This window comes from Ctenopharyngodon idella, chromosome 14 (assembly GCF_019924925.1).
Source record: "Ctenopharyngodon idella isolate HZGC_01 chromosome 14, HZGC01, whole genome shotgun sequence".
NCBI lineage: Eukaryota > Metazoa > Chordata > Actinopteri > Cypriniformes > Xenocyprididae > Ctenopharyngodon > Ctenopharyngodon idella.
Genome location: NC_067233.1, coordinates 27,071,965 through 27,080,730, shown reverse-complemented (window position 1 = coordinate 27,080,730; position 8,766 = coordinate 27,071,965). Strand labels below are relative to the sequence as shown.

Genomic DNA, 8,766 nt, shown 5'->3' with positions numbered 1-8,766 from the left:
AGACATTTCAGGAATGCATGCCAACTTCAACCCCAGCACTAGGCACAAGTCAAACGAGCACGGAAAAAGTACAGGTGCCAAAGGAGCTTCCGCAGATCAACAGTGAAAGATGAATAGTAGATATACGAGCCAGTGGAACACTTAATACACTATGATTAAATGTGAAGGTGATTAAAGCAGTGTAAAAACTTCCCATGCTTGAATTTGTTATAGGTGTCACATTTGTGACCCTGGGCCACAAAACCACATTGGTTATGAAATTGAGATTTATACATCATCGGAATAAATAAGTTTTCCATTGATGTATGGTTTGTTGGGATAGGACAATATTTGGTCGAGATACAACTATTTGAAAATCTGGAATCTAAGGGTGCAAAAAAAATCACATATATATATATATTTATATAATATTGAGAAAATCGCTTTTAAAGTTGTCCAAATGAAGTCCTTAGCAATGCATTTCCACTCACAAAAATACATTTTTGATATATTTACAGTAGGAAATTTACAAAATATCTTCATGGAACATGATCTTTACTTAATATCCTAATGATTTTTGGCATAGAACAAAAATCGATAATTTTGACCCATATAATGTATTGTTGGCTATTGCTACAAATATACCCGTGCTACTTATGACTGGTTTTGTGGTCCAGGCAGGGTCACATTTAAGAACATGTCTCTCAAATGTATGGACTAAAATATGTGTGAGATCACAATATAAGTCACAAATTGATAGGCCTATGTGATTTTTTTAATCTTTATTTAAATGCACAATAAATGTGAGCACTGTGCATTTGTACTAGAAAATAATAGGCACCCATTTTGCATTATTTGGTAAAGTACAAATGAAAATAGATTACATTTAAATGCACATAAAATAATTTTACATTCTGGCCTTTATGTGCTGCATGCCTGCTTCTGCCCTTGCCATTTTCACATTCTTGCAAATGGAGATTCAAAAGTTAACATTATATAGTAAATGGATTTCCACTCTCATCAAAAATTATATAACAAACATAATAAATATAGCCATTAAAAAAATAAAAATAAATAAATAAATAAATAAATTAATTAATTTGTGATTTCAAATATTAAATTTAATCATAAGCTTGGTGAACAGCTTTAGAGAATTTGATGTTTCCCCATTCAAAGAGATAGGAGCTGTATTTGTGACAGATTGAAATATGTATTTAAAAAATATATATAAATCTGTGAAACATTGATAGTACTATATTTATGGTATTGTGGATATATTTAAAACTGTTTATAAAATGTAAATATGTAATTTGTTTGTTATTTTGGTATTTTCATCTGTGTTCTATTAGTTTGGCACAATAGGGTGTGCTATCGATTACTCTTGTCTTCTTGAACACTAGGGGGAGAACTCGCGGGGTTTCTTCATTCTACATAAAGTTCGCAGTGGGGAAAATTAAGCGAGTTTTCTGATTTTTCATCTCCCTCTTTTCAGGTATTAATTCTAATGATATAATGTTTAAGAGTGTGCAGATGTCATAATGATATCGATTGCGTTTTGTTGAAGATGTTTAAAAGTGTAATAGTTCAGAGATGCACGAGCTCAGAGCTCCATTTTGAGTATTGATGGCGAGTAGAGAATGCTGTAACAACTGTGAACTAACATGAACAAACAATGAACAAACTGTATTTTCATTAACGTTAACGAAGGTTAGTAAATACAGTAACAAATGTATTGCTCATGGTTAGTTAATACTTAAATGTTTAACTAATTAACCTTATTGTAAAGTGTTACCCAGATATTATTTTTTATAAATAACTAAAGATTGTATATAATACAGTATTGTATATATATACAGCTTTTTTAAATGTGTGTGCAACATACTTGCATAACTGAAGCTCTGTCCCAAATGGTAGACTTCATATGCACTTTCGATCTTGTGGACTTTAAATGGCTGCCATGTGAGACCATAGGAGGTCCCATTTGTCAAGTGCCCCAATTGCGGACAATATGCGCCCCCGATTGCACACTTTTGCCAAGCCTGCACCACGAGTGTTTAGAGCTCCGTGAGTGTTTATGCTCTGAATTAGCTGCCTGAAAGGCATTTCAAAGATAGCTGCAGAATGAAATGACTTGCGGCCAATTTGCTCCAACAGCAAAAGTAAAAAAAAAAAATCCATGATAGCATTTCCACAACTTTCTAAAAGAGGGGAAAAATATAGAAAGATTAATTACAGCAGTCAGAGGAGAGAATTATATGAAATCTGCCATCACTCTCTCAGCCATTGCATTAGAAACACTCTCGCAGCGTTGTTGTGGCAAGCAGGACGAGGCCGAGAGCCGTGGGAATGAGCGAGGCTGGCGGTGCGATTGCTAATGAGCAAGATCCGGATGAATGAAAGGAGTGATGAAATAGCCACTTTCGCTTTGTTTATTTTGATTAAAGTGTTTGAACGTTCGCCGGTTCCGGCCTCCTTCTTACCTGAACTACTAACCTTGTTACTTTGTGTTAATTTGTTACTAAGTGTTAATTTGTTTTGTCTTTGTAATTTACTGCCAAGGTAATATAACGGAAAGTAAGGTGTTATAAATATATATTAAATTTTTTTTATTTTACTAGATTTGTTATGTTAATAACTGTGGAAACATCATCACCATCTGTGAAAAGGGTTTGTAATGCAACAAAAGCAACAAAATAGGAATGATGTAGTTCAGTTACATAACCTGTAGCTTCATAAATGGCTAAAGGAGCAAGTTTTATGTCTGCTCTTCATCTGCAGTTTCTACGAAATGTGTATAAATGGAATTGTACTCTCAACATTCATGGTTTTAACTTAATCACAACAGATTTTCTACTGCCGTAATTCTTTAATTAACTCATCCTCTAAACAGAAAATATGTGAATGCTAACGGATAGCTCTCTCCAAGAATTATAGACCTTACTTGCTCTTAACTGATGCTTCGCTCCATAGATTCTAATGCATTTGCCAACATTTGTGAATGCCCTTAACCACCGCTCTCATTTCAATTAATAAAGCAATAAAGTGGGAATCTTGCTTCTTTGTATCGCTTTTTAGGAAGAGCATTTCAGTGAAACAATCGGAGCCTGTGGATGGATTAGATGGATTAGACGTCTGTGTGATTGAGAAGGTTGTTAAGCGGTTATAATATCCTCCTCAGTTGCATGGGCCACCAGATACAAACTGCTTTATTCTCTGAGGATCCAGTTTTTTATTTATCTCTTATCATTTACATGTAGAATAAAGTGGCAAATAAAGGGTAGTGAGCTTCAACCTATTTTACACAACTCTGCTCTAGGTAAGTGGAAATGTTACGAAGACAGCTGCATTTTTTATTTACACCAGAAATGCAAAGAAAACAGAAAAAAAAACAAAAAAAATGGCATGCTTGTTAGTGCTGTGCTTTATGGAATGTGAAATTACAGCACAGAGCAGAATATAGTGTTCTTCACCAAGATGTCTAATTGAGGAACAACTAACGGGACTGTATAAATGCAAGAGTCCTTTTTATTAGGGGCCGTTCTCCTCCACGGGTAATGGGAGTGAGATATCATTGCCTCTTTCACAGCCGTTCCCTTTCAAAATGCTAACTATTTCATCTACTTAATCAGCCAATATTCTTTCTCAGCTTTGTGGCCAGATGAAGACTGAATCATCAGCACTGCCTTTACAGCGGGTTTATGAGGGGGTCTGAGAATGGTAAATCTCGAAACTTTCTGCGTCTTTGGGTAATTGATTGTTGGAAAGGGCTGAGTGCCACTTTTATTACCTCTGAGATTGAAAGAGTACTCTGAAACTATGGGCGAGTGCTGAACAGCAAACAGTGTGATAAAATACCCTGCTGGACAGACAATTAACTAGTCGGCCAAGGGGGGCTGTATCTATTCCCTTCCAAAGCTGTAAATACAAATATCTCGACTGAGGCAAAAAAAACAAAAAAAAAAACAACATAGAACACACGTTAATCTAGTCGGCTGTGTTCGGGATTACTTGAAGAATTGCGTGTTGCAATTTGGAAGGAGACATCTGAATTGTGTTTAAAATTTCTCAGCATCATCAATTGATATATCATATTTTTGTTAAATATATACATGCATGTACATTATTTACGATGAATGACGGCACTAATCAGGTTGATTTTAATTGTTAAAGGGAAGGTGAAGGCTGGACACATCTTGTCCCAAAGATGACTGAATGGAATTTATATTTTGATGTTTCATTTTCATGTTTTTTTTTTTTTTTTTTTTCTCTCTCTCTCTTCTTCTTCTTGTGTTGGCAAAGGTTGACGTAAAAGAAGAAGTTCTGACAGCCCACATCTTGAGATCTGGCAGATGGCTGCTACACAGGAAAGCTGTCACAAGGTCTGTATCTCAGTAACTATAAAGGTTTTACATTTTTGCTGTTTTAAGAATAGAGTTTGTTTTTCACTGTTTAAACTTAACTTATTGTGTCAACCTAGCACAGACATGACTCTGTGTGACAACATGCCCCGCTTACTGGTGCAATAAGGTGGACATTTTAATAGTCGTTTTGTAGTAAAATCTTCAAGTAATGTTCTTATACTGAAACTGACTTTCGAAAATAAAGCTACCCTGAAATATTTTTTGGATTTGCCTGGCCTCCCAGATTTTATCGGTTACATTTTTTAATTTGCATGGCAGCTTTATCCAAAGTAATTTACAATGCATTTGGGATATTCATTTTATCTGTCCATGCATTCCCTGGAAATTGAACACATGACTAGCAGCATAATTTACCCAATATAAGGTAAAATCTAGTCAATTTGATAAAGTTTGTGCTTGCACATATTAGAAACATGCATACAAATATCTGTCATGAAACTCTAGATGGTGCAGGCTGATAGGTCTTTAACTTAATCTGCTTGCAATCACATCATTCTCTATAGGGCACAACTGATTGGTTCCTGATGTATCAGTAGCCAATGAGCTCACTGCTCAACCTGAAAATACTTTGTCAACATTTGCTGTTGCAGTGCAGCGCACTTACAGAAACCCTCCACCTTCCCCAGCTCCACCTGTATAGATCTGATATGGGTAATGTATGTTATTGTACAGCAGCAGCATGTCTTACTTGCTCACAGCAGTGTGTCATGTATGTATTGGCAGCAAGTACCGTACTTGTTCTGCAGCAGCAGCAATAACCAACAGCAGCTGCGTCAGCAGCATAGCAGATCTATTCCACAAAGACCAAACATATCAACATTGTCATATCCATAACTACGCCAAACACTCCGAGAGTTGTCATAAAATAAATATTTTTGTTTGAGGCACTTCATAGCAAGTACACAAAATATTCTTGAACACATGTTGAACACATTTTAGGTATCTCAGAGAAATATCTGACAAAATGGTTCCTTATTTCAGGTCAGAAGGTCTCTTCCTGTCTACGTGGGAGGTTCTTGGCCATAATAAGCAGCAGAGGACCAGACTTTCTGTCAACAGTAAAAAGTCTGGTATGTGAGACTATACACACCTACATCAGTCCAACAGACAGGCACCACAGTTAAGACAGTAATCTAATGTGCCTCAAGAACACTTGGTTTAGAGCTCCATAACTGCTTAAAACCACTGGCCAGACTCCTTCCTCTTAAGTGGAATTCAATTGCAGTGCTTATGTAAGTGCTGCTGTAACTCCACAACTCCCTAATCGGCCCCTGTGCATTTACCATTGAAAACAGGGAAAGTGCCATCACTAATGCTGCTTACAGCTCATAAACAAATTCAATTTCTTTCAGTATTTGATGCATCCAAACATAGTCATTTCAGATGGGTTCAGCACATGACACATACTGCCCATCAAGTTCAATGATATTAATAACTAGCAACTACATAATATACTTCTAATATAAAATCACTCTTATGAGTGAATTCACAAGCAAGTAAAAGCATGAATATGTTTTCAGTAGTTCAATATCTTCTTATATTGAAAAGTTATCTTTTATTTCATACTTCATTTTTCATCTAGGAAATCACATTCACACCAGAGGTCTGTAAGATCACCAGAGTGCTCATATTCTTCATTACAAATGAAAAGCATAATTTATTCCAGCCTTTATTTGAAGGGCGGCAAAGTGAGCTAGAAATTGAAAATGAGAGCTGTGCCTTCAAGGTCAGCGTCTGCTCACTAGAGAAATTCATATCTGTGGAATTGACTATAGACTTAAAGGCAATATATACCAGATTTCGGAGTGTGTTTGTTTGCGTATGTCAAGACATGTGTTCATATTCTTGTGTGTGCACACCTGAACATATATACTCATAGTTTTTTGGTTGTTCCTGCATGATTGCACCTGTATTCATTCATTGGTTGGCCTTGAAATAGTAGGCAATTAGAGAGGAAAACCTCCTCATTCATTGTCCCTTGACAGGAGCTAAAGCTCGTGTTCACCCGCACTCCGAGGTCTATTGGGAAAGGATGAGGTGGAGATCGGAGACTGTTGGGTAGCTATGAAAAAAATCGAAATTCCATTGCACAGCTGTGACCAAAAACTCTTTGCGGTTCACAAACAAACACTAAAACCATTTCTGAATCCCAGTGCAACATACATGTTCGAATTTACAAGACTACTTTAAAGTCAACTTTCAGAGCTCCTAGTGAGTTCTGGGGACAAACAAAGTGCAAAGGAGATGGATCTAGACTGGAAATTGCGTACGTTTTGAACATTCTACAGAGCAATTTATATCTTTTGCTTTAGTGTGTTAATAGGAAATATCAAATATTATGATGATTTTTACATTTTCCCCAGTCATTATGAACAGAAATCTGTATTGATTCTTGCATGTCTCATGGCCAATCGTTATGTTCTAGGTTTGAATACACATTAGCTTGAAGGAGTGCAGTTTTTTCCTTGCCTGATCTCACGAACCAAGCTCATCTCACAAGAAAATGTGAAAATTTTAAGAAATGGTCATTTCAAATGAATTCGTATAAAAATAAATAAATAAAAAAAGTAAAGAAGGTCAAACCCTAAACATAACCATCACTTGAGTGTAAGCAGATTGTATAAAAAAATGTAATAAGATTCATACAAATTGTTATTGTGCTGGGTTTTCAGTGAATACTTGAAGACTTAAAGCCTGTGTAAAGTCAACTCTGAGAATTGTTTGTAAACACATTATAAATGTATTACAAATGTATTGCTGAAACACTTTACAAAAACTGTGAACTATGTAGTACTGAATTGTGTTAGACCGTTAAACAGTTTTTCACCAATAGACCCTTTTCACAGACTGTGATGACGCGTTTTAACGGTCATCAATATCGTAAATCCTGCAAAGTTTTTTATATTTTAATTTAAAAAAAACAAAACAAAAAAAAAAACATACATTTATAACACTATACTTAGTATTACATTACCTTTGCATAAAATTACAAAAAATTAGTTAACGCTGCTGTGAGGGTGTTTCTAATACAGCGGCTATGGGAGTGAAAGTAAAAATGACATCTTTCTCTCTTCTGACTACCGTTATCAATCACTTTCTATTTTTTTCCTCTTTTTGAAAGTTGTGAACACACTATTGTGGAGTTTTTCTTTTTTCTATTTGAGCAAATGGCAACACAAAAAAATATATTTAATGTATTCTCTCATTCAGCGCTATAGAATTTTATCCAACTATGATGACTTGCGCTTCTGAGAAACCCGGAAATGTGAAAAGGGTCTATTCTGTTCAGGATTTTTTGGGCAGGGCTAAAACGGTGGCTCGATGACGCACTGGAGCCACCGAGCATGGCCCCGCCCCTAACTATAATAACTGTCGATGACGCACTAGAGCCACCAAGCACGACCCCGCCCCTAAAACTAATAACTACAGGCTCGCCGCTCAATCGCGAGTTACTGTCATTACTGTTACTTACTACAGCCTATATTTTGCTACCTAGCTATGCCTTCGTCATGCAAATTTATATAACCTGGTTGTGATAATATACAAAACAGCTCGGTCTCCTTATTTAAATTTCCTAAAAATGATGATATGAAGAGGTGGATTAATTTTATGAAGAGCCGTCTTGATGGAGAGCTGACAATCACCATCAACACCCGCCTCTGCAGTGATAATTTTACACCGGATAGTTTTACACACTTTCATCAGAGACAACTGGGATTCACTGATAATCCGCTGTTGTTGGTGAATGGGGCTGAACCGCCGGCCTTTATCCTCCTGTCCCGCCGACAACCGATGATATGGGGCCGGACCGACTATCTCCCGTCCCGGCCTTCATCCCTCCATTTGGCGGCGCGACATCTGGTGCCACAGTCAGCAATATGTGCCCACCAATGAGTGTACGTTGCCTTGTGTGCTTATGTTATAATTAGTAGGTAGTCCACAGTAACTCTACTAAATTTTGCAACCCTCTAACGTGATTCTTTGTATATATGCATCAGTATCTTTGACTCATTAAACAAGTTATGTTGAGAGAGATGGCATGTTCTCGCGAGTAGGCGTGGTTTCAGCGCCGACAGCGGACATGCCCCCAGCATTTGAGAGCGAATACTGCTTATTCTTCTTTCAAGATTTTGATAACTTATTTCATTTACTTGGTGGTTTTTTTAATCATTAAAATTTGGCTCAAAGCACATATTTTAATATTGCTTTACAAGGACTTTAAAATTGAAATGGTACTATTTCAGAATCTTTATAAATTGTATGTTTTTGTACCTGTGTTACGTATGAATACAAATATAACCGTTGTCAACAGGCTGCACAAGTTGTTTGGCTTAAGGACAATTTTCAACTTAAAAAAAAAAAAAAC

At 36.4% G+C, this 8,766-nt stretch overlaps 1 long non-coding RNA gene across 1 annotated transcript in view; it reads left to right on the top strand.

Moving 5' to 3' along the window:
* The first annotated feature begins 1,367 nt into the window (after positions 1 to 1,367).
* LOC127494264 (uncharacterized) overlaps positions 1,368 to 8,766 on the top strand; it is a 45,372-nt gene continuing 37,973 nt past the window's right edge. The window contains exons 1-3 of the long non-coding RNA XR_007924833.1: positions 1,368 to 1,471; positions 4,279 to 4,358; positions 5,382 to 5,470. This is a non-coding gene — a long non-coding RNA (uncharacterized LOC127494264). The remainder of the gene's footprint in view (positions 1,472 to 4,278; positions 4,359 to 5,381; positions 5,471 to 8,766) is intronic.